Raw genomic sequence first — 27404 nt, forward strand, 5'->3', positions numbered from 1 at the left:
ATTCCTGTCTCCCTGACAGAAGCATCAGGCCATCAATTTGGGAAACCGTTATCACTTACTGCAATTTATGCCTTATTTTATATTTTTACTCTGGGTTTACATATGTGTTTATATTATATTTCGTTGTCAAAATCAGAAGGTGCAAAGGAAAGTGCGTTGGTGAAGATCACAGGAGGAAAAGCAAAAATATTGATTGCTTTTCTCTCATTTACTTAAAAGGCAATGCTTCTGGTATTGTTCAGCAGCCTTTGGCTTGCTCCCTCCTTATAATTGTATCTGTTTCCCATTGTTAAAGATTCTTCATCCAGGCTAGTCTATTATTTCTGGAATTTGTAGAAAGGTTAGTGAGTCTCTGGAGTTGTGATTACTTTTTCTAGCTGACATTTATTGATCTCATTACCTTCATGCTCGTATTTCAAAAAACTTTTTTATACATTTTGTTACCATTTTAAGGATGACAGAAATGCTGCAGTGCTCACTGTATTAGAACTGTATGTAATTAAAATTTGTACTCTGTGTTTCATCAGAAATTCACTGTCAAAACCTCATCATGTGCTGTTTACAAATTAGATTGTTATAATTAGAACACAAAATGACTGCAAAAATAGAGACTGCATCTCTATTTGAAACAAATATCTATTTTATTTCTGCCTAGAAAACTGTGACATTTTTGGACATAAACAAGTTGCTAGATACCATACTTCAGATGAAATCAGATGATATTCACATATATGATATGCACGGGGCAGATGCCAGCAAGTTCATAAGACACTTAAGCACATTTTAGGAAATACCACGGGGGAGGAAGGAGATGTATAATTCTTGTGCTAGGTTTTTGCTAGGAAGTTAATTTCACCTTTTGATTTTACTGCATTTTTCAGTTTTTACTAATTATCACTGAAATTTCAGTGATTACAACAGTATTAGCAATTTTCTTCAAGGTACAGAGACATTTTTCTACTACTTGAATGGATGTTACAGAATGCTTGAAATGTTTAAACTTACTAAGGAACAAAACTAGGCCATTATACACCCCAAAACCTCCTAGTATACTTGTCTATTTTAGAGAAAGTACATAGGTGTCAGTTTTAAAAAGTACTATTGCTTAATAGATTCCTAATAACATGAAGAACTCCTGAATTCCAGTGGATTCCAGCTGGCAAATGCTACTGTCAGTTTGAAATTTCTCCTGTTCCTTTCATATCTTTCTCTGTAAAGCCTTTTTAAAGGTTGCCTGCTGAAGTATTAATGTGGACATATGATGAAATGCTGGCAACAGGATATACACAGAACTAACAGGGTGATTTTGTGGCAGTGCATAGTAAATAGTTCCATGGAAACATAAAGATCTGAGATAGCTTAAGTAGTACACTGGTTAAATGGGTAAGAACATCTCAGAATCGAGTTCTGTAAAGCTTTGTTGAAGACTGCTAAACCACCTTCCTGTCACTGAGCTCCCTCCCAAAAATGGAATAACTTGTCACTTTGCTGAAGTGGGGAAAAAGAGAAACTGCACAGGAAATAAACTGGTATAGGTGTTGGCATTTAAAGTATTTAAATATGTATTTTTCTATTATCCCATTAGTATCTGGACACCAGACACAATTACACATATATAAAATAATCCATCTGTAATATGGAAACATATTTATATAAAACATATAGAAGTATATAAAAATGCATTTTATTGCTGGCAGTTCAGCAGAATTTACATTCATGTTCTTCTCAAGTTACACAAGAGTTGCTTTCTCCTTGTAATTTTCTCACAACTCCCCCTTAACCCTCTCTTTTCCCAAGCTGAATTATCATTCACTTCATAAAAAGCAATGTGACTTTTTTCTAACAAATGTAACTTGAGAGTCCTTTGGAAACTGTACACATCTTAAGACAATTAATAGGCTTCAATGGCTGAAGATGCAGACAGATTAAAAAATAACATATATGTGCTGACAGTGTGTGGGTGCCTTATGGCAATGTTAGTGCCAGGTAAAAAGGGAGATGCTAACTTGTCAAGCTGAAATTGTCTATGGGTATCTTTGCAGGTGTGTATTAGCACACAGTGAGCGTGTAAAAGTATGTTCCCTATGGCAATAAGACAAACTACTTTTGTAGATAATACTGAAAGGAGATGTCCTATTCTGCAGATGGCAAAATCTATGTGATGGAAGTTGCCTTCATCACTCTTTTGCAATGGATATCCTCTCCTGTTCCTAGGCTGCTTCATTATAGTTGTCCTTGGAGCACTCCCCGAATTAAATGAGTTGGAAAAGGGATTAAAAGCTGTGGTTGTGTCAGTTATTGAAATTAATGTATCTCTGGCTGAAACATATGCTGCTGGCCTCTCTGGCTATGGATATCAGTGGATATCATGGCTAACTATGGAAAGTTTAGACAATATTTTTAATCTTTTTACATTATTTTAATGTAATTTAAAGATATCTGTTCTCCAGTTAATATTCAATTCTGATTCCTAATAATAAAAATGCAATAACTTTACTCACCTTTTAGATATTAAGACCACTAGCACATCCAGTGTTAACCTCAGGAGATCAGTCTGATGACCATCAATGAGAAATGAAAAACATGAATCACCTCTCTTGTGGATGTCAATATAATTAAAGTTTTGGTAGGATTTATAAGAAAGAAAATGCAAGAAAACTACAAGACTTGAAATGCAAACCATATTCTTCCTTTAGAAAGAGATTGATGCATTAAATATTGATGCAAGCATAATAAATTAGTAAGTGTATGAAAACACTGCTACACCTTCATCTCTTTCATATATCATCTTCCTGAAAGAAAGGATTTGCTGCTAAAACAGAATTGGCACTCCGCTATATAATTTTCGTAACAGTGGCTACTTGCCATTATTCTTTCTATATTCATTCTAATTTAGGTAAAGAATATATCTAACAATAAAAAGAAAGAACGAATATTATTTCTGCATAGAAAGTGAAAGATATATTTACATCATTGGACACAGACTCTGGAAACACTGAGCTCTTGTTAATATAGGGTTAATGTCCTATTTGTATTCCTGATCTATGAATTTAGGTGAATGGCATGTCCAGCAACCTCCTGAAAACAATAGATTTATAGCATATTTTTAATTAATTATGAAATCAGCAGTTTTTCCCAGTATCACCTAGCAATACTTAGCATTCTTTTTTATGACTGTGGTTACAGCATTGAGCAATTCTCACAACAACTCCAAAGGAAATATTACATTGGCTTTTTTTGTGATAAAGGTAGTAGAGAGGGGTTGCTGAATGTCACATAAGACATCTATCAAAGTAAAGTTAAAGATTAATTATTTGAATTAGATTCTTGTTCAACTGTATGACTTTCTTAAAACCAGTGGTGCATGATCCTCTAAGGAAAGTAGGGCATGACTTACTGCTCTTTACTGATGTACACACATGCGCTTGAGTTTGATCATCATGAAGACAGCTGTAGTTGCTGGCTACACAATTAATAGCAAGCTGCAGAGTATAAAGCGATTGTTCAGCATTTGCGACATTTCGAAAAGCTTCATCCAAAGGAAAACAGTGTCACTGATTCTGCATGGACTAGAGAGTACAATAACTTAGCCATCAATGTTTTTAAGTGTATAAACTTTGACAGATTCAGCTTCTGGGTAATAGAAAGCTGTTTACATAAATGATTCAAAAGAGGAATGTAACTACTATTTAGATTAAAAGAATCAGCCTGGGATTAAAAATGTTTGGATAAGCAGTACTATGTTTACTTCAAATGGAATAAAATACGGAAAGACTAAAATATCCTAAATTAAGTAATGAAATAATATAATTAAGATATAATTAAGAAAAAGGAAGAAAAAAATTTGTCTTTTAAGATTCAGGGGTAAAAAGAACAGATTTGAAATTGCCATTTTTCTGAAAACAAAACAAAGCTTTATGCAGATCAACTTACCTTTATTTTTATATTCACCAGGATCAAACTTTATAAAATATTTCCCAAAATACATGGTTCACTGTGAAAAATAAACATTCAGACTAAAATTTATTCATGTGATCTACAGAAATGTTGACTATTTCTAAAGTATGGTTCTCATTTTCAAATAATCATGACTCTTTCGGGATATTAGATCATCTACTCAGGTAGAATAACAGGATAATTAATGTAATAGAACATCTCAGGCTTGTTACCATACATGAACATACTTAACAGTTGAAAGTTTCTACAGAAACTCTGATTATGTGGACCTCAAAAACTGTCCTGGGTTTTGGTGCGGCAGGAGTTCAATTTTCATGTGAACCCAGAGGAATCAGCTGTATCTATGGATCACAAGAGTGGAGGGGAGTTAGAGGCTGGGTGGGTGGGTTAGAGGAACTGAGAGTGGAGGCACATGTTGTTTAGGCAGTTATAATCCAAAGATCTGCATGTATTGCCAGGATTTGATTTACAGCTTTAAAATTTCCTTTATGCCTCAAGATAATATATACTGTAAAGCTACTAAGACCTTTCTGTTTTATGTCAGGAACCTCATTGTGTGTTTTTATACCTGAATTGTCTTGCCAAGATGTTGATCTCCCTCCTCCTCTCCCTCCATACAGTGAAAAATACCACCTGTAAAAATCACATCAGTATTAGACCATGTTTTTATTGTAGGGTTCAGTTGGGTTCTTCTGCATTGGAAAACATGTTAAACTATTTCAAGTGAGAATAATTAGCTGGTGAAACAGTACTCAAGCTGTGTGTCTACACACCATGCATTCTTGTTTGATGGTGAATTTTCTCGAAATTTTCTAGAAATTTCTACAGGTGTAGTGCAGAAGATGCTTTGTACTCTTTCAATTTTCTCATATGTGAAGGCATCAGGAAGGATGTCTTTGTTCTTTCAAGGCAGAGAAAGCGGACTGTGGAAAACATTTTGAGGACCGGGACCCTTGAGTGAATCTAGCCTGTATCCAAAGTGAGGAATGCTTAGATTAGCAGCTGGAAAATTATGCTAATTGTAGTTTTTACCTACAGCAGAGAATATCAGTATAATGGACTTCATGTTCAAGTGGAACTCATATCAAAAGCAGTACTTGAATTAAAATTTAAATAAAATTCACAATTCAGACAAGATTTCATGGGTATGTCTGTACAGTACTCTCTGATGCTGCAAAGAAACATAAGAATTAGTTCAACCATTAAAAGTAATATAACTGCATTAATATAGTTCTCTGATGCCTGATATTCAGAGTATATTTGTATCAGAACTAGCAGCCTTAGAGCTAGGCTGGTAATTTAATTTAGACACTGTATTGTGCAATGAGGACTATTCCTACAGAGAATGAGTAACAAATTCTTACAGACATTTTTGGGGGGACAATAATGCAAAGTAATCTTTATTAATGACAAAAAACTGTAAACTGAAAGGACGGATGAACTGAGCATCTCATTATTCTAATCATCCTCTCTTAGTGACAGCTGACCTGCTTCTCAACTTCCTTGCATCTTGAGAAGTCACTAATACTTCCGCAAAGAAAGCATAATGTTCTGAAAGGCAGTATTTTACATCTACTGTGCTCAGCTGAAAATTATGTTATGAGATTTAAGGTAGTGAAGGATTGGACCCAGATGAAACTACTAGTAGTTAAGGCTCATATTTCTACATGACCTGTGATGAAAGAGAAGGAGGTGCAGCATCTCCAGAGACTTCGGGGAATGTTCAGGGAGTGATATAATTAATAACTAATAGTTCCATTTGACAACTCTTAATCTCATTTTCTCAGGTTTGCGTCCTACAGATTATTTATAATTTAGACTGGTGGTCATAGTGACTATTCCCTTGAGTTTGCAAAGTGAAGTGAGCTAAAATGACTTCTACTTTTCACAGCAGGGTCAATTGAGCACATCATCCTCCTCAGCAGGATAAAATGAATACTGTGCAGTCTATTCTGGGGCAAAAAATTTCTCTTTCATACAATCTTGGTAAATGAGCTGTGGAAGACTCTAAGTCTAAGGAGAAAAGTATTGTCCCTTAGTTTACATTAAATTGCTTGCACAGTTGCAGCTTGTGCTGAACCTTCTCTGCAGGTGCCATGGCCAGTCTGTCCTTGTAACTGCAACACACGATCTCACATCTCCATTATATGTATATGGTGTGGGTTTTCTGCACCCTCTCCCTCACCTTGTAACAGAACATCAGCAGCTCTGTGGAGCAAAGGACTTTTCATGTCTTTACACAACATAAAAGAAATGGAGACCTCAATATAAGATGTTTTGATGAGATGTAAATTCTCCTTCTGTTCTGTGAAACCACAGTTGCATCATAGAGAAGTTTTGAGAAGTTCATTGCATTGCCAAAGAGAAAAGGTGCTTGTCTTAACTTCTTGATACATATTCAGTGCAGAGTCAGAAAGTTAAGCTGCAGACCAAAATTCAAAGTAAAGTTAATATTTTTATCTTTAATAGGATTGCAGAGGAATTATTTCAGAAAGAACTTGCAGTTAACAAAACACATATGCCAACAAGCATAAAAATCAAGTCACTCTCATAGGTGTGACTTGTAGGAGAACATAATCATAAAAGCTCATTTTCACCACCAAATTAACAGGGGTTACCTTTTTTCTTTTCAGTATAGTATAAATTCTAAAACCTCACTTTACAATGTGATTTCTTGCTTCAGAAAAGTCTTCCAGAGGTGTTTTGTGGGCATTGTATTGCTCCCAGGCTTCAAAGCCTGATCTGTAGTGATTCATGGGACTGTTTAATCTATGATCCACAACACCCTTTGGCAAGGAGTCCCACAGCTCAACCACACATTGTGCAAAGAGCCAAGTCGTTTAATTTATTTCACACCTTGATTTTACCAGCTTAATTTGACTCCCGACTAACAGTGGTTTATTTTGCAAAATACTGTATGATGGTTAAGATAAGGATGTTCTTAATATGTTACTTCCAGCTTTGGTTATTCCAAGTTCAGATGTATTTTGTTGTCTTTATAACATTATATATATATATATATATATATAAAATACATATTAATATATTTGACTTATTTGTATATAAATATATAATAAAACTTACTATTGTATCTGAAATACTGTATACAACACTGCATCCTAGGACTGTACAACACTATTTTACATTTTTTCAAAAAATGACATTTCATTTGTCATTACCTTTTTATCTATATTGTTTGGTGGATTGTGTGAGATTTTTCTTTTGTTTACATTAGGTTCACAGAAAGTAAGCTCTTTAGAGGCTAAAGTTAGAATGATTGTGGCTTATGGGTTGCATTCACTAAATACCTGAAAGCATATGCTTTTACAGGATTAAATGAAAAAACTGAAACAATTCTTATCTGCAATTTAAAGCAATTTACTTTGCAGAAATTAATGATCCGCAGGTGACTACTAAGGCGATGTGATTTATTGATTTATTTTTATCGACTTAGCAAGCAGCAGAGCAGAGACAATACCTGTGACCCCAAGAGAAGAAGCTGAGTCTGCACAGGCGGGTCCGAGGTATATCACGCCTCTGTCTTATGGAAGGTGAGAACAACCTAACCTGTTCCAGCTATTTAGTGGTGGAAGACTTTCACACCTGCGATTCTGTGTAAATTATTTAGGTCGCAAAAGACACCACGCACCTAAAATTACGAGCTTTTAGGGGGGACGATGGAGACAAACCCAGCCACAAGTCGAGGGGTGTCCAGGCAGCCAGGACAGCGGAGCGCAGCCCCGCCACAGTCCCGGGGCCGTCTGCGCTCCCAGCCACCGGCGGGCACCGGCGCAGCGGTGCTTCCCGTCACCTCGTCATCGCGCTGGCTGCGGAGGGTCGGTGCCCGCTCACGGCCCCTGCCAGGGCCAGCCCGCGAGACAGCGGAGGAGGGAGGAGAGGGGAAGGGATGCGGGGGACAGGTGGAAGCTCATCCAGAGGCAGGCGGGGAAGGGATATTATCTGCCGACATCGAAGGTGGGAAAGTTGGGCAAAGAGGATGAAGACGATGGTCAGCTCGCCCCGCTGCCTTCCCCCCTTCCTCAGCCCGCTCCGCCCGGGGTTGCCGGCGGACACCTGCTCCCCTCCCCGCATCGGTGAGGGTCCACGTCCACCCTCTGCCACCGCTCCCACCCCTCCTCCGCCCCCTCGCACCGCCTCCCCCCCCCCTCCCCCCCTCCCGCCGGCGGAGGTGAGCGAGGCGCGGCACCGACTGCGGCGGCGGCACCACGGGAGGAGTGGAGCGGTGGGGACTGTACGCGGCGGCCGGCTGCATCCACCCCTAGCCTAGCCCAGCCCGGCCCGGCCCGGCCCGGCCCGGCCCGGGGAAAAGCAATGGGGAGCAGGCGCCGGTCCAGCTGCCGCGGAGAAACTCCCCTCCGGATGTCGGCTGCGGGTGGCCTGGTCTGAGGAGGAGGAGGAGGAGGGAGATTGGGAAGGGGCCGTAGCAGCGGCGGACTGTGCAAGTTGCGCTTTACCCTTCTTCTCGCCGGCCCGTCTCCCACCCGCGGAGCAGCATGCGGACTGGCCTCCGCGCTCCGTCAGATGTGCTCTGGCTGCCGCCGCTGCTGCCGCCTTCAGTGCATCCTGCTGCTGGCAGCGCTCACCCGGGCGCTGGATGAGACGGGAACGGAGAGATCGCTGCTGCGGTTCCGCCCGCTCCTTCATGCGGGCTTCTGCTCCGGCGGGGCTAGCACTGCCGCCGCCCCGGAGGAGCCGGGCTGCCCTGCCGCCCCGCGCCCGCCCGCCTGGGGGACCCGCATGGCGTGCTACCTGGTCATCAGCTCCCGGCACCTCAGCAACGGGCACTACCGGGGCATCAAAGGCGTCTTCAGGGGACCGCTCTGCAAGAAGGGCGCCCGCTCGCCGGTAACTGCCACCTCCTCGCTCCCTCCCTCACTTGCCCCCCGCACGGTAGGAGCGGTGCGGGCGGACGCCCACGCGGCGGGGCGGCCGGCGCGGCTGCGGGGGGCGCGGTGCGTGGGCGCTGCCTCGCCGGTGACTCGGAAAAGTTTCTCCGTCGGCAGCTGCCAGAGTACGGCCGCGGGGATGGGTCTGAGGCGGTGCTGACGCTCCGCGGTGGGGCGAGGGGGTTGCTGCTTAGTTTGGGTTATCCGTGGACCGTGTCTTGGGCTCATGCCCATGGAGAGGTTAATTTCTGACGCTTTACAGGGAAGTTGGAGTCTGGTAGAGGGAAAGGCGCAGTGTCGGCTCCAGGTGTCGCGGTTTAGTACCTTGTCCAAGGTTTTGACGCGGCGGAGGAGTGAAGCGATCATCCTTCTAGTTTCGTCTACAAAAAAAATGCACTTGCGAGTTTGACTGCAGCATGTTGTGAACTACCTGTCGAGACCGACGCCTAGGCAGAACGTGTGTGAAGTTTGGGGCGGTCCTGCGGGGACTGCAGACCCGTTGAGCTACCGTAGACGGTCCCCGTGAGTCGCTAAAGGCGTTTCGTAAGGGCAAGTGGGTGTCCTGGGCTGCGTGGGAGCGCCGCCGCCGGGGCGGGGAGCACCAGGGTGCCGGCGGAGCCGCTGAGCCGAGGGCTCCCGGACGGCGCCAAAGCCCCGCTGCCTTTACTCCACCACGCCGTGGTGGCATTGGTATCGCAGTTGCCTCAGTAGTCGCGGCTGTACTTTCCCTGTCACTGTGCTTGGTCTCAGTATGTGACATACGGAGGGGAACGGTCCTGCCATCCGCCCATACTGGCACGAGTACCAGAGGCACCTTGAAACACTGGGGGGACTTCAGCAGTGCCAGGTTATGCTTCATAACACACCTGCACCATCAATACTTTCTGGAAATTAGAGTCTCCGCTGTTTCGTGGCTTTTAATGACAGAAAGTGACAAATACTACATTACAATTTTAAAATCCCTTCTGTGTTGTGCACCAGCATTCTGATACAGCACCTGCAGGTTCTTCCCTTGTACTGCCGTTATCTGTCATAGGTAATATAATACAGCTGTGCTGCAGGTGTCATCGATCACACGTTGACTGAGCTGTTTTTGTATTCTCTGACCTATGGGCTGATCCACCTTCATGTATAGAACCTCCCAAAACGCAGATGTTAACTGAGATTTCTGTACATGATAAGATCCAAAGGAAAAAATCTCAAATATCTAAAATGGGAACAATCTTGATTGTAAATACTTTTTATTTAGTAGAACTTCAATAACTGATGTTCAAGTTGAGTAGTATCAGAAGTGTGAGAAGATACTACTCTCCAAATAGTGTTACATTCCAAATTCTTCACTTTCCAATTTGTTTTCCTTTCTATCTAGTGAGTATCCACACCATTCCTCTCAGTCTAAATAAGGTAACAAGGTAAACATCATCATTTTAAATGTAGTTCTGCTACTCAAATGGGAGTAATTCCTGTTTCTATGCAAGTAACAGAGAAGACCAACAAAAATGTATTGATGTTTCTTATTGCTTAAAGCTGCATCTCTTTGAAGGAGTTTTGCTTTACACTGACGCATCTTAGTCTTAAGCTGACTAGGGCTTAGTGGGAAAGGGAAAAAAATGACAAAGTTGAAAATGAACTCAAATCTCTTTCGCTATATAGAAACATTCTTTCAGGTGAGCTTTCCAGAGTATGAAAAAAACTTAGCAAGAGCACTTTGTATTGCTTTTCACTAAGACAGGACTACTTGTTTCTGAGATTCATGTGGCCAGGAGTTGATGTGCTTTATATGTTTTGGGACCATTTCTATAGAAAGGACTGAATTTTAGCAATCCTTAGCTTTCATTCTAAATTCTAGATGGAAAACTTTTCATTTCTCTGCACTTTTTTTAACTTCTTTTTGCCCCTTTTAGTGGCTACCCTTTGAAGCTAGTCAGACTTTGGTGATCATAGGCTAAGCTCTGTGGAGAAGGCTCATGGAAGTAAAGGTGTGTGATAATATTTTACTAATTCTGGGCAATTGTAGCTCTATAACTCTTTTTGTGTTTGATGTTTAGGATTTACTGCTGTTCTATATATGCTATTTTCCTATTTTGATACAGAAGTCTGGATTTTAGGAGACAAATAAGGGATACTTAGTTGGCAAAGAGAATAATAGTTGGCTATTAAATACTGAAAGCAGTGAGTAAGCTGCATGTACCTACAACTTTATAATTTTCCAGACCATGTCCTTCTTGCCTGTAGTGTGCTTAAGTTGGGAACAGTGAAATGCCAACATAACCACCTGGATACATTTTTGCCTTATGGATGTGGGAGTCATGCATATTGAGATTTAGTATTGACTGAGGTAGTAAAATTGTTTTAAGCACGAGAAATGCCCCACACAATGCAAACTCTCCAACTATTGAGTTAAACTTGGGAGTGCTTCTTATGCATAAGAGGGAAGTCTTAAGAAAGTGGCATTTATTTGTGTTCCCTGTGCTGTGCTTCTACTTAATACTTCCTGATTATAACTTCAAAAGTTACAACTTACATCTTGCAGTCATTTTTAAAATGCTGAATTGGAAGCAGCATTGAAGATTCAGTTTTATAATTTGTACCATTGAACAATATTATATTTTACACTATGAATGATCTTATGCATGAGCCTACATAGTCTTTAATGGATAACATGTACCTTTCTATATTTCAAGTGTTCTGTATTAACAGACCATGAAATGTCAGTACACTTAAGGCTATGCTTTAAGAAACGAGAACAGTGGTGAATATTTTAAATACCTTTATCAAATTTCATGGTTATATGAACAAGGATTTTTTCAGTCTGGGTGTTTGTGTAGTATTTAGTTAGTATAGTTTGTTATTACTGTGCCAGAAACAATTCTGATCCTTCTTCCTGATACACAGAGACACTTCTAGCTGTAGCAATACTAAGGAGAACAAGATAGGGAGAACTACAAAGATAATGCACTTTGTGCATGTGAACGTGTAGCAACATGGTAATAAAATCTCTTAAAAATTCTACCTTTTCTGTGCCCACTTTCTCATATTGGAAGAGGGACTAGCTATGACTATGGTGAAGCTGGGATTGGAAGTGAGTGGTAATGAATTAAAAAAGAGTGGAATTAGAAACAGGGAATCCTTTATCATTGGAGTTGTGATGGAGTTGCACAAGGAAAGAAATTGTGAGTTTGAACATCATGCCAGCATTACTAAGGATAATGGGCACCAAGCTGAAGAAGGAAGGTGCTTATTTTAGAGACCTGATTCTGTGCTTTAAGCTTTTATATTTTATTTGAAAATTTATATTCGTGAACATATTATGAGCAAATTTTCTGTCTCTGAAAATTTCTGTTTAAGGAAATGAATTATGATAGAGATATTACTTGCACTTCAGACTGGTGATATTTTTGAGTCCAGAATAGATTACATTGATTAGTGTACTGCTTTTGCTTTTTGCAGTCCTGATAGTTACGCTGTAATATACACCTGCAGCTTAACCTGCCCAGAGGTTTACTGCCATGCCTCACAAGCCCAGCAGAGCTGACACTAAAAAGTACTTGGCTGTGAAACTTTAAAAAAAAACTTATCCAGGATACAGCAGAAAATGGTACTTTGAATTCAGCAGATGGCCCCCTTGCTTCTGAATAATTTCTGAGCAAAGGATGATATTAGGGTGCACTGTTCTGCTTGTGGCTTTTTAAGATAAGATGTAAACAAAGTCTTGTTTACTACTTGGTATTTAAAGATCCTTTTGTTATTTTGAAGGAAATAGAAGGCTCAGAAGACTCAGTGCTTTAGCCAATTTCTGACTTGGCTAATTATTTTTCTTCTGTTGTTCCCTGCAGATTTGGCTGAATACAGTATTTTTCATGTACTTCTCTAAGCTGTTTTCTTATAAGGCTGTCAAGCAGCTGCTCCATTGCACTTAGTGCTTGCCTAAGTTCTTTGGGATGTGGAGAGTGGGAAAGGCTTCTTCACTGTTACACAAAGCTACCTTTTAAAAAGTACAGCTCTCACCCCATTAACAGAGGCTCCAGTAGTTCTAATTAAATACATTGCAGGTACTTGGAAATAATGACTGTTTAGTTGATATTGAGCCACAAGCAAGCTGTTCCAGCACTAAAGCAAATATCACCAGGTCTGAGTAGCACCTTAGCACTCTCTGTAGTGTGTAACAACACTACACAGGTGGAGACTTTGAAACTTAAGTGGGTCTGAGGAGTGAACAGCTCTAAATAGAGAACAGGAAGGGCGTGGCACGGGCAGCTCTCTCCATCTGTCTGAGCTTAATGGGGGAACAGTAGCACAACCAAGGCTGCCACAGTGTTGTATTTGCCATCAGAGAGGAGAGATGTGTGCCAAACACAGTTGTCAGAAAGCAATTTGAAGGCTAGACATGGTGGATGTGTGCCATGTGAAATGTGGTCTAGGTGGCAGCAGGTTAGAAGGAGGACCTACTATATATCCGTGATTAGCTGGAAGACCAAATAACTCATGAGTTCCTGATTATAAGCTAGTCATCCTTCAGTACTGTGACTATACCCTTCACAGTGCTTGAAAGCAGGGAGGAAGGGAATGCTCTACGCATTACCAGGGAAAATGCATGGAAAGTAAAATTTAAGTTAAAAAATATAGAATAAAGGGACAGATAATGATACAGCAGTTCTAATAAATAGTCCTTCTACAAAAGGAGAGGGGAGGAAAAAACTCCCAACTGTAATAACTAAATATTGTGTAAAGAAAAAGAAGGAGAAATAGTAAAGAAAATGGAAAATGATACCTTGCTTTTCTGTGCCAAAAGTCTCTGGCAGCTGCCTCCAGCAGAAGTGGCTGCCTGCCAGAGGGTATCCTGTGTGCTCTTCTGAAAGCATGGAGCTGACTTACCAAGGTATCTGCCTTGCACAAACCAAGGCAGGCACTTAACTGTTTCTGATCTCATTGATTCCTGGCACTTTTTGTCTCAGAGTGGGCTGAGTGTTTCCCTACCAAACCTACTGTTCCACTGTGCTGGAGAATATGAGCGTTCTTGCAGCCTACACTCTACCTTATGGTGACCTTATTTCCTGAGTTCATGGTTCCTGTTGCAGTGCTTTCTGTGCAATTCTGCAACATGTGAGAGAGATAAAGAACTTTCAGAAAATAGGAATGTGCTTTTTGCCACATGTAGTCTTGCCGCTCCTGTGGAATGTATCATTTCTGAGCATATTTTGATTCTAATTCAGTGGGTAGCACTTTGTATATAGCATTACAATTAAATTTAATCATCTTCAAGCAATTTCTGTTGGGGCCATTTCCTTCACCCACAATTAGCAGTAATGTTAAACAGGTGCTTTATGTCTGAGAGTGCCTTTCCAGCATTCTAATAATTTTATTGGTCCCTCAATTGAGTTCTTAAAGCCAGATTGATTTCTCCATTATTTTTCATGTGGCAATGCTTGTTTGTCCATTAGTTCCACAATTATTGCTGTTACATCAATTTACATTCTCACTTTCAGTTCATACACATTTTACTCACCCAGAGCATCGCAGTTCAGTGGGTTTTTGGATTCTTTTTTTCATTCTGCACTGGGAACAAGTTTGAAAATGAATGTAGAGATCTAGTGTTTGTGAAACAGGTGCTCCCTTGGATGGTTGGTTGAGCTGTTAACCATGCTCTAGGCATTAAAGACTGTTTCTCTGCCTGTTCCTACCCTGTTTTCTGGGCTCCTGCACACATCCTGTCCATGGTAAGCGCTTGCCTGGCCTTCCTGGGGAGAATGCAACAGTTCCTCCCTATATCTAAATGAATGTTTTGATCACTTAACAACTAAATAAATGGAATAACTTTGTTTATGCAAATACTTCCATTTGAGATGAGATTCCTTGAAAAAACCTATGGCCAAAAGAATCTCATCATATGAATCTTATTATTCCCTACAAAAAGGATTTGCAAAAGCTCCCCGTTAAAGGTACCTAAATGGAGAAGGAAAAGAAAAGTTTTAAAGACTGGCCAAAGTATAGGCATTTTTCCCTACTTCCTTTTCCCTAGGGGACAGTATAGCCTTTAGGTGCAAGGCTTGGGGCTTTTTAATTTGCTTTTGTTGTTGTTGTTGTTCTTGTTGTTGTTTTGTTTGGTGTTTTTGTTTTGGTTTTATTTTTTTATTTAACTTGAAGAACATTTGTTAAGTCTTTTTATAGCATCACAACTGATCACTTTGGAAGACTCAAGTCTTACCTGCAAATGTCATTTTTCTCACTTCTCCTGGGGAAAGTGCTGACTTTTTTGTGGAAAAATGTAGAAATTAAAGATATTTTATCTTCCTGCTGAAATACTGTTAGCTTAAAATCCCACCGTGGTACATTGTGGAAGATTTAGTTTTATTGCTTTGTGTCTATTCATCTGTGTAAACCTGTGTTCTTACATGGACGTACCTTCCATGATGCCCTCAAGGTCTTCACTCTCAAAGACAGTGCATCACATTTGTTACAACTCAGAGCAGAAGCTGCAAACCTGCTTTTAGAGCTCAAGAGTTAGGATCTTACTGTGGAAGGTTTGTACAGTTAACCCTAAACATAGATTAGGGATAATTTACGTAAAAGGTCAAAGTAATGTCAAAGAGAAATGCACGTCCATGCATGGACTTCCAGGAACCAGAATTCCCAACATAATATGCAGTACTGTTAAAATCCAGTTTGACCCTTCAAGGAATTAAGCAGTCTTTGCTGGAGAATACGTAATTTTGCAAACGTATGTTCATGCAGAAGTCTATCCATGTAAACATTTATGAATAGCAATTAGAAGATCCTTAAAAGACCTTTTTAGCATTCAAATCAACAGTTGTAAGCACTGGTGTTTGAAGATTCAACCTTGTCCTCTGTTAGCCTTTGAATCTCCAAAACTCTGAATGAATAGTATTAAAATAACTTGATTTATGTTGAGAATCTGCCTACGTGATACCAGAGGCAGCTACTGTAATACAGGGCTAGATATCTAGAATTCACACCTGCATTTCTGTATTTTATCTGGGCACATATCACTGCTTGTCTTGTACAATACAGTGCATGAGTATCAAGATTTGTTAGGGGTATGTACAGGTACCTGAAAATGCTCTTCACTGAGCTGAAGAACATACTGTTCTGTACCCAGTTGGAAGGCACTCTAATGACAGCTTTTCTTTTTTTTTCTTTTTTTAAGACTAAATTTATGTGCGTACTGTATAAGATGTAAACATCATCATTATCAAAATGTTGTCCTGATTTCATAGTTATGCATGATGATAATTGGCAAGCTGGTTCAAGTAAAATAGAACTATTACTGTGAGATTGCATGCTGCTATGAAACAATCCATACATTAATCAACTCTAGTTGATATCAATTTTTCAATTGATGTTTTCCCTGGAACACATTTTAAAACAGATTTAGTACTTTTGTGTCAACAGAAATATTCTCTCTATATTCTGCTCAGACTGAGAGCTGTATTTGGTGTCATTGAGGAAATTCTCAACTGTAATCAACTGTAAATCTGCAGCCTGCATTTCAAACTTAGACTGTAACTTGTGAGGAAGGCTTGTGAAACTAGATTAGAAAGTGTAAAAACAGAACTCCCCAAAGTATACCCTTTGATAGCAAAATATTTGGAAGATTGGATTTTGGTGTTAACATTATAAATGAATTCTGTCTGAATACTCTGATCAGGAAGTCTGCTAGAAATGAAAATCCTTACAGTTATTAAGGTGTTCTGAGGGTTTTTTTTCAGAGAAAAATTTTCATATTTAGATTTTTATAGAACTAATTTTGGTAGCTTTTGTGGATTTCAGAAGTGATGAGTACAAATTATTTGTCTATACTAGTCTTCATTTTTCAGTGCTAATCATTACATCTTCAGTGTAAGTATGACTTTCTGTGCGGTGTGTAAGACTGACTTTATTGGGAGATCTAAGAACAAGCAGAATATGTATATTTATGCCACTCTATGTTAGACACAAATTATAATCTTGGTATTTTGAGCCTGCTCTTGTGCCCTTATCTGTGATTACAGTAAGTTTTTGATGGTGCATTAGATGTGTAGGAACAGGAAATCCAGGATTCCCACAACCCATGTGGCTACAAGTCTGTGCCAAACAGCAGCTGAGTTGTCCCTATCATCTCAGCACAGATAGTGTCTGCCTGGTCCAATGGGCACAGGTCAAAAATTCTCACATAACTACTGAGGACTAGTTCAGAAAATGAAACTAAAAAATGGAGTCATGTACGTCACCAGGGAGCCAAAGTAAAAAACACAATGTGATGTGTATGCAAGTAGTTTGTGTGTACCAGACAATAAATACACATCCCGGAAATGTCACTGAATACATATGCAGCTTCTCTTGGCTGTCTGAATGCTTAACTGCCGTCCTTACGAGGCTGTGATACCGCTCTTCCTATACAAAAGTCTAAGGTTGTTATGTTGTATGCATCTACACGAATAGACACTAATGTTTCCTTTTAGTGTTTCAGGATGCACTTACTTCACCTTAAAGAGAAGATAGCAAAACCTATGTGAAAAAAAATATTAAGGGAGACAATTGAAGAAAGATCAGGTTGGTGCTATATACAAAGATTGCAAATTTTTATTGGAATCATAAATACATCCTTGGCTATTAAGTATGGAAAAGAAGTAATGTAAGAAACAATGTTGGAGACACTGATCATTAAGAAAATAAACATCACTTAGTAAAGGTTTTGTTTCTGGGAGTGAATGAGAAATTTTTATTATTACTAATGATCAATGGAAAAGTCACAGATGTGTGCTTTTTGATGCAGACATTGTATTTTTATCCTATAAAACAAAATGACACTGAAATAAGTGTTGCATGTAAGCTTGCTGGTTTTATATTTTGCTCATGTTCTGCTAAAGATCTGTTTAAAAGTATTGTATACTATGTGGAACAGGAGATTTTTCTTGTGTATATATACTATTTGATTGCTTAACATTATAATAAGCATATTTTAGAAGTTAAACTTTAGAAAATACAGATGCAATATTGTGGTTATTTATCTCAGAAGTAAACCCTCACCTCGGAATAAACAAAAAGCAGTCTTTAAATTTATTACCTAGAGGACATGTCTTATTTGAAAATGATAACACTTGGTGGAGAAAAATATGCCTTTCCTTTTGTCTAGGTTAATAAATCTGTGCAGCACAGGTTTAGAGCTATATTGCTATTATTGGGGGACAAGTTTTCATTCTGTGAAATTTAAAAAAAGACATTGACAGCACTGGGCTTTTTATTATATAAAGCAGATATGATGTCTGAAATAGAGGGTTATATTCATATGTCATGTTATGACTTCTAATGGGAAAAGGATAATTGAGCAAATAGCTGTGGGTTGAATTTTTGTAGGTTTTTTTGTTGGTGGTTTGGATTTTTTGGGGGCTGTGTGTGTTGGTTTTGTTTGTTGGTTTGTTTTTTCACAGCTATCTACTACCTGGATTTGTAGTATTATTTCTTCACCTTAAAGAATCGCTGGTGTTGTAGGTGATTGAATTTCACGTCTATGGGTTGTGGAATCAGCCTGTAAATATTTATGCTGGTTCGCATACATGACAGCTTTCATCAGTGAAGATCATTATAAACAGTAAATTGGAAGAAATTAAAAAAATTCCTTTCCTTGAAAGGGGTTTAAACAAGATAACAGAATGACTTAACAGAACCTGCATAATTGTCACAGTCAATAAAAACCAGAGAAATGTGCTTGAAATCCACAGCAAAAATGTTTTGTTTCCACTGTGTATTCTTGAAGACTCACTCTTTAAGGTATAGTAAATGATGCTTACTGAATATGTACACTTAGAAATATTCCAGTAGAAGAACAGTTTTCAAGGCCTTTCTTTTTAGATCTGGAGTTCAGCAGTAAACTTCAGTAATAAGGACCTTGAACACCAAATACAGTTCCTTATCCCAAGCATTTACCAAAGTACATCTTGCAGTACTATTATTTTCCTGATACTCTAACTAGCATTGTTTAAAGAATAAAGTTTTGATATAAAAAGTGCTTGAAATGTATATTTTTAGAAACTGTTTTAACTGCCATGATTTATCATTGTACCAAGCAATACAATAACCTTGGATAATTAAAAAAAAAATCAAAAACTCACCAACACCCCAAACTACACCCCCAAATGTAGCAAAATAATCAGAGTTAGCAGATGAGATCATCATTAATGTGGTGAATCACTGACAGCTTTTCTTCTGATGTCTGCTCAGGTAAAGTTCAGTTCTTGACCTTCTACTTGCCTGAGAGCCATTGTAGAAATCCTAATTGGCTTCCTGATGGCCTCTTAAGAGTAATAACTGATTAAGTAATTGTAGCAGTTTATGCTGAAGTGTTTTAAATACATAAAGTCTTCTGAGCTGTCTCCCTGCAAAGAAAGGCATCGGAGCTCAAGTTATATGTTGCAAAAGAAACTCTTGTTTTCTGTCGTCGTTATGTACTTAGCTATGTTTAGACTTCTAACCTCTGGCTAATAAGGATAGTGACTGCAGGCATTAGGCATTAGCTTTAAAAAGATTGATGCTTTTGATTACAGTATACTATAGGATAAATTGTAGAGTTCAAATCTCTCACAGAGTTAAAAAGGGTATGTGGTATCTGAAGAAACATGAAGGTGTCAATTTTCTGCTTGATGGTGTTAATATATTTTGATAAGATCTGCATATTAAGAATGAGCCTTCAAGTACAGTGATTTAGTACCACACTTGTACACTGTACTTCACAGTGACGAGAACAAACAATAAAAATGTGAATCCTGGTCTCTGATCTGAAGGACAATGAGCAAAGACTTGCAAGGCATTATGGCTGGCAGGCATGGAGAGGACGTGGTTTTCAGAAGTGACTGGCAAGAGGAATGGAAGTGGGATAGTAAGTGTGAACAGAGAGGTTAATTGCAAATTAAATGAGTTTGCTACAAAAAGCGCTGAGGCTCAGATCCTCAAAGGCAGTGTGTGCTTTAGTAAACAACACCAGGAAATGTGCCAGGCATTGGAGCTTAATCACCTAACTATGAAATTGAGAGCATTGTTTCCTGTATGCTTGTGGTGTTGAACAAGCAGCACTGTCCCAGACATTTCTTGGAGAGGGTTTGGGAACTAAAGGCAGGTAAGTGTCTCCCTTCTTTTTTTGAAATCCTTTGCCTGTATGGAACTGCAAACAAGCTGTGAGGCACATTGTTCAGATGCTGTTGTTCTCAAAACTACAACTGGGCATTGAGGAGGGAGTGGTGGGTGCTGTGAGTCAGAAGTGTGCTGGAGAGCATTATAAAAAACCAATGTTGATGGTTTGTGTACTAGTGCTTGAATCTATGTCCTGTCTCTGTTCAGTTACTGAGTGTAGCTGGGGCTCCAGCGCCCTTAAGCTGTGCAGAAGATAGGACTGTATGCTGGAGTGTTGGGACATCTGAAGATTGAAGGGTAGTGGTTGGATTTCCTGACAGCAGTGTGGTGATTGGATCAGATGGAGTGGCTGGATTTTCCCACAAATCCCACTACAAATCTGTCTTGTACTTCTGACAGGAGGATTCCTGGTAAATGTGATATGCATATGCTGACTGAATGCGAGAAAGTTCAATTTCACCACTCAGGCAACAGAAATCAAAGATAAAGAGCAGATGAGAGGATATTGGTGAATCATAATGAGCTTCTTGAGTACTTTCTTTAGTTTTTTTTGAGCCTCATTAAAATTCACAAGGAGCAGAAGTGCACAGTGACTGTCTGTTCAGGGCAGGATTTTAGCTTGTGTAAATTAATCTATTTAGTTGATTGAATTTTCCAATGCTGTTTTATGCCAGCATGGATCTGGTCCTCAGATTTTATTTAGATTTTATTTAGTTAGTAATCTGGTGAAAATTAGTGAATACTGGTTGCTTTAACCCTGGAGGTCCTAGCATCACTGTGATTCAATCACAGAATTTCAATTCAAACAAAAATGCAACTATGCTCCAGAACTGGATCATTTGCTGGACTCTATACTGAGACTCTCTTTTCTGTACTACTGAAACACAAACCATGCTGGTTAATTACAAACCGTGCTGCTCTAGCCCATGAAGTCTGGGAGTTTATGTAACACCTTTCTTTTTATGGAGCACATCTTTGATTTGCACACCTCCCTGAGAGCACACACACAGTTTGACTCAGAACTTGCTTCCACATTCCTTATCCTCATAGCAGGTAGGTGTTCATTAAGAAGGACAATTATGGGTTATTCACTGTGGGATGGTGTTATACTAGACATTTTAGAGGCTCATAGTAACATCAGGGCCACTTATGTTTAGGATCCAGATTTCTGGTTGGAATAAATCAGATAAAATATAAATCACTTTTTAATCTTCCAAAAGAGAAAAAGCTTGAGAAAAGTCAGTTGAAACTTTTGCTGGATTATAAATGCAGAGCAGTGCATTTTTAAAATGTGAAGTAGCCATCAGAATTAATATCTCAATATTAATATTAGTCGCTAACCTAATGTTATCTTAATAACTGGAATATTATGCTAATAACCCATTCTCTGCTGCTTCAACTTTTATACATGAGTGAGTGAGTGACTAGGCCAGTTAACATCAGCTGTTTAGCTTGTGAAGTGATTAGTTTCTTATGGAGGACACATGTCATTTTCAGATATTATTTGAAATCTAATGCACGACACTTTATTAACAACATAAAATGGATTTTCTGGATTCGTATGTTCAGCTGCCCTGTTAGGGATTTATGTTTGTTTGTTTTCCTCTTAATTACAGTGTTGCCACCTGGGTAATTTCCTCTAACATAGTATGTAGCAGAAATTTGCCAGCAGTCATTATTTGTAAGGCTACTTGAGGAGGAATCCTGCTCTTAAATGATTTCAGTGGGACCCTGCCCTCAGATAAAATAGCAGGGCTGGCATTTATTTCCACATATGGTATCTTTCTTCACAAGGATAGAGTCACTGTGCTGTTTCAGTCCTGCAGATGAGTGCACACAAGGGATGCTGTGGGAATCTGTGTGACTGCAGGCCACTGAGTGGTGTAAAGCTTTTGATCTTGGTGCTTTGCTTGAGAAAAGGAATTCACTTGTGGGAGGTCTTACTGCTTTGTGTTGTTGATCCCACCATTAGGCAAGTGAGAGATAGAGTTATCTTGCTTTATTACCTGAACTTGGTAAATATTTCTCTTGTGATCTAAGTGATGATCTGATGGGTCTGGAAAATTACAACAAAATAAAGCCTGGGAAAATGACATCTGTGGGTATACCAGAGGTTTGCCAGACTGCTTCAGTTTCTCTAAATGGGGTGGATTTATATGACAGTTTTCTCCGGCCCATCTCTTGACGTGTCTGCTAGCAGAGATGTGCTACGTGCACCCAGCAGTCAGTTCTCTGTCTCTGTCCAGACATTCAGAGGGAAACTAGCATGAGAATATGGAAGATGAAAAGTTGAAGAGCTTGGTTGATCGTTCTGCCAGAGATGCACTTGGAGTTCACCATAGTTCAGCAGGCAAAGGTTAATGTGGAGAAATACCTTGGGAAGGTGAAAGGGAGAGGGACAGGATAAAAAGGGGAAGCAAAATGTAGGAAAACACTTTTTTCCGTTTGTTTTGTTTTCATACTGATAGCATGCTAAAGAAAAGGTATGCATCCATGGCCAAAGATCTGCAACATGACAGTAGATCTAAAATAATTGACACAAAGAAGTAAAAGCTTTGGAAAACAGAATTTTGGCAATTTTGAACGGGGATATTTTTGCTCTCTTTGTAGCTGGTTAATGAACTAGTCCACAATTGCAGCTGGAAATGGACTCAGCTATCTCACTGTGATATTTAGCCTTCTGGCACTGGTTTAATCCAACCCCCAAAGCAATTGAAATACAGATACAGATGACATCGGATTTTAGTTAAATTATTTGTAGTTAGTCTGGGTGTATGTATGGCTTATGGGCAATGCAATGGAAGTAGGACTGGTTTTCGTATGCAGATGAGTGGACTGCCTCCCTTGTGTGACTATAATTCCAATGTTATTATTAGTGGGTGTAAACTATAAATTGTGCTCTGTTAGCACAGTGAGTGTGTTTATCGCAAACTAAAAGTCTGAGAAAATTCAGCTTTTTTCAGGAAAAAATGGAGTTCCCCTCTTCAGTATGAGAATAATTTTGCATAAAGCTTTTCTAGTTGCAGGAACACAATTTTTGTGGTAGGTACGTCCCTAGGAAGCACAGTTTTTAGGCAAGCATATGCAATAATTTATGTCCAAGCCATTTGTTAATATCAGCAAAGCATCGTGGCACTGCAAGTGCTGATGGCAGGATGGAGACAAGAAGGCATCAGCAGGTTGCTGCTTCATCCCTGCACTGACAGCTGGCATTGAGAGGTCAGAAAGGTACATTATTTCCCCCTTTAACTAGTACAGGAATAAGTCTGTGCTTCCCATGGTAGTTTCAAGGAGTTTTACTGAGCTTGACTTTCATGATTTTCAGCAAAATCTCTTGAAAAATTGTTTGTAGAGAATCCTGTCTCCCATGCACTTGCTCTGCCATATGCAGTGGCACGTGTTACACATTCTATGAACAATTTTATCCTTCCAGGGGTATTGAAGAGTAAATGCTACCACAAGTACAAAATTAACATATCAAATTAATTTTGTGTTACACACACAGTGATGGATAATATCAGTTCAGGGCTTGATCCTGCATATGCTGAAGTTAAGATTTCTTGATGTTATTTTGGTTTATGATTGGCACTTAAAGGTCTTGCTTTTTTCCTAGTTGTAGAAAACCCCATGTTATAAAATAAATATAGGTATAGCATATTAATAAAAACAATGGCAAATAAAGGAATATAATACCAAATTTATAGCAACATTTTTTATTTTCATGAAGAAAAAGTACATCTGCAATCCTATAGTTATATTTTGAAGCAGAAAGTCAGTCAGATTACTTTCAGATCATTATGTTACCTGTGTTAGCAAGTGGTAATTGGAGATTACTGGCAGTTTCTATCAGGTTTGGCTTGACAGCAAACAAGGTTAATATAAGTGGTTGTATAGCTGAGTTAATTTGAAATGATCTTTAAGGTTGAGATGTTAAGACTGAAATGCTTTTAAAGCAAGCTAAATGCTGCATGTGTTTGGAATGTGATCTGATGTATAATTAGATTTCTCCTACAGAAAGGTTAGAAGTTGTAATCCAATGTTCAGAATCAACAGCAGAACTATGTCCTTTTAAAGTTTAGAAATGTGTAAAGCTTAACAGAAGTTGATTTCAAAGATTTACAGGCATGTAGTGGTGAGAATATGGAAGGTGCTGGATTTAAAACATAGAAAATTTGGGGTTATTCAGGATATTGTAAGTGATGTGTGTTGTTAGTGATGGTTAGTCTGTTAAAGAATGTGGATTTGAGCAGCTGGTATCACTATGCATTAAAAATAAATATGTAGGAAAATGTATTAGGATGAAGGACTGTGTGTAAGACTTAGCATTCCAAGCACTATCCATTATAGTGTTTTTAAAGACTGCCACATTTTTGCTAAAATTTTAGTCATTTTTCACAACTGATCAAGCTTAACCCATTGCAGAGGCCAGTTAAATAATTTATTTTGAGTTTTTCTGACCAATAGCTATTTCTTCCATCCTTAATAAAGAGATTTTTGCAACTACTTTTCTTTTTGTTATTTTTTTTTTATTCTGTCCTTTCAAAGGAAGGAAGGATCAAAATGATGGCAGTGTTAGCTGAAAATTTAGGTCAGCTTCTTTTGGCTGTTCTGGAAATAATGTTTCCGTGTTTTCTCATGAAGGGTGAACAGTGTCTTTTTCACATGTGCAATGGTTTCCCATGCTAAGTCAGCTTGAATTAAAGTCACTAAATGTTCTATGGCAGAAAGAGCTTTGAACCTAAATTTGGTTTTAGCTTTCCTTACTGCAGCCCTAGGACAGGAGGACGAACATGTAGCGTTTTCACAGAGTATGAGAATTCTTATGGACACAGGACTGCCCCCCTTTCCCTCCGTTTTATGCATTACTGTGGTAACAATACGTTCAGGAAGGCTGAAGAAAGGAAAGTCAGGAGAAAAGGAAGGCTTATAACGACTGCTGTATGAAGAAGGAATGCTTTCCTTGCTTCCATTATGTCTCCGTAGTTGTTCCTAGAATACTCCAGTGTGTTTTGCTCTTACCACTGCCTGATGGGTCAGTGCAGAGTGTACACACATGGCAAACTGACTGAACAGAGAAGTGCAGAGAGCAGAAAATAAGGAAAGGAAGGTATGAAGTGGCAAAGATGACCATGTCCCCTTCTTCCAAGAAGCACCCTGTGCAGACAGGGCTGCACGAGAGAGCAGCAGTAGTTGTGAAGTTCTTCCATTAATTTTGAGGGGAAGTAAGAGGCAGATTGTGGGCATCGTTTGCTTCCTGGTTATGAACTGCATGCAGAAAGTAAAGGGACACTCCTTGAAATCAGGTGAGATTAATATGTATGTGCATGTAGACTCAACATGATCCAGTTTCTAAGCCACAATAATGTCTTTACAAGATATATAAATAGGGAAAGTACATTTTTACTGCAGTTAGAGAAGATGTATTCTAGTATTCTCATAATACTGTTATTAGAGAAGGAAGGAATATGTGTAGGGATATGGATGTTTAAATTAAAGTATATTACATTTCTATACATTCATTTTATGTTAATACTAACAAGACTAATAATTTATCACATTAACATTCGAATAAAGTGCGAGTAATTTTTGCTTGGTCTATATACTTCATTTGACATATCTTGGCTTGGAAAATTTTCATGAGATTTCTTCCTTTTCCAGTCTGTAAAGCTCTTCATGCACTTAAATATCTAGCTGGTACTTGACTTTTGAAAAAAATAATAATACATCAGCCTTGTTAATGGAGAAAATTCTGGCAGAACTTGGGTGGTAGTCACCAGTATTAAGGTCAAGATAGTCTAAAAATTGCAGGCCACTGAGAGCTTTATGTATTATGCAGAATGATTAGGGCAAGTAGTCAGTCTTACATCAGTGGCTATGAGTTACCAAGGTGAGGTGCAGTCCCAGGCTGGGACCATTCAACACGAGTCCTCCTCAGCCTTGTGCTCTGCTTGAGTTCTGAAGCTGGAGTCGCAGCTTGGACTCACTTGTGCAGGTGCATTTAACAGTGGGAATCTGTGACCAGCTTGAGGGCTGAGATATTATGGAGGGATGGCATGTGATTGTTCCTGATCATATAGGCATGATTTTATGTTAGTAAAAAAATGAAATAAAACGCACCATCTCTTCAGTGAGCAAAAGAGAAAGTAACTAGATCGTGCAGTGTTTGCATGACAATAAGTGAATAAATAGCATTAAGGAATCTTCCTCTAATCAGAGGTACTTCTTTCAAGAAACAGTGTTACTAAGCATAGGTAAGGACAACAAAATCTGGCTGTCAGTTTTTAGGATCATAAAGAGTACAGTTAGTTTTATTTATGGCTTCTGGTTTTGTAAAATGTACCATAATAATTATTTTGTTGTGATAGGCTATACTTTATTTCTTCACTAAAACAGTAAAAAAGAATAAGGAGAGTAAATATTAATGGGTATTACAACATGTAAATGGATTATTCATGTAATGCTACGTGACACCTATCCTGCAAATGAAGGGACAGGGATATATTTTCTAGTGTAATGTCCTTAACTCTGTCATTTATAATGATAGGAAAGGTAATGAAAACTACTTGTAGAAGGCAGCTCACAACAATGATAAGTGAGAGCAAATAAGTGACACATTGGAAAGAAGAATTCCTGTTAGTTAGAGATGACAGAGGAGGTCTTATGTGCACTATCTATTGTGATTCTATGCCTGCTTCCTGGATAACTTTGGCAATTCAATTGACCAATATGAGCCTATGTTTCATCATCTGTAACAGGGAGATAATGCTTATGCACCTCACAGCATCTTAATAATTGATTTTTGTAAAGTGTTTTGTGATTCTCAGATGGAAGGCACTATACTAGTGTCAAGTAGTATTATTATTACTACTGCTAGTAGTAACAGTACTTGGCATTATACTGCTCTTGCCTATTCACAGTGCTTTAACTAATGCATTCCCGCAGTGCCTCTGTGAAGTAGGTACCTATGTGCTTTTAAAGATGAAGAAATTCAGCAATCATCATCTTGCTTTTCCATCTTCATGGTTTTTGTAATATTTAAAAAAAAAGGTGAAAAAGAATTCTAAAGTATGAACACCTGTGTGATGATTAGAGCACTTGTGGGAGGTTGTAGATTAGGTTTGGGATTTGGCCACAGTTAAAAGGACACAGAATGTGGTGCTCACCATTTCTGGACAAGCTTTTTCAGCACTGAGGTTTGTGTAAGCTTTCCTTTTCTCTGTGTATTTCTGAATGCAAAAGCCTAATCGTGTTTCATGGCCAGGCTGGATGGAACTCTGAGCAACCGGGACTACTGAAAGATGTTGCTGTCCACAGCAGGGGGATTGGAAGTAAGTGATCTTTAAGGTCCTTTCCAATCCAGGCCATTCTCTAATTTTATGAATCTATGTTGCTGTGTGTTTATCATGATCTGAACAA

This window comes from Pithys albifrons, chromosome 7, assembly GCF_047495875.1.
Source record: "Pithys albifrons albifrons isolate INPA30051 chromosome 7, PitAlb_v1, whole genome shotgun sequence".
Taxonomy (NCBI): Eukaryota; Metazoa; Chordata; class Aves; order Passeriformes; family Thamnophilidae; genus Pithys; species Pithys albifrons.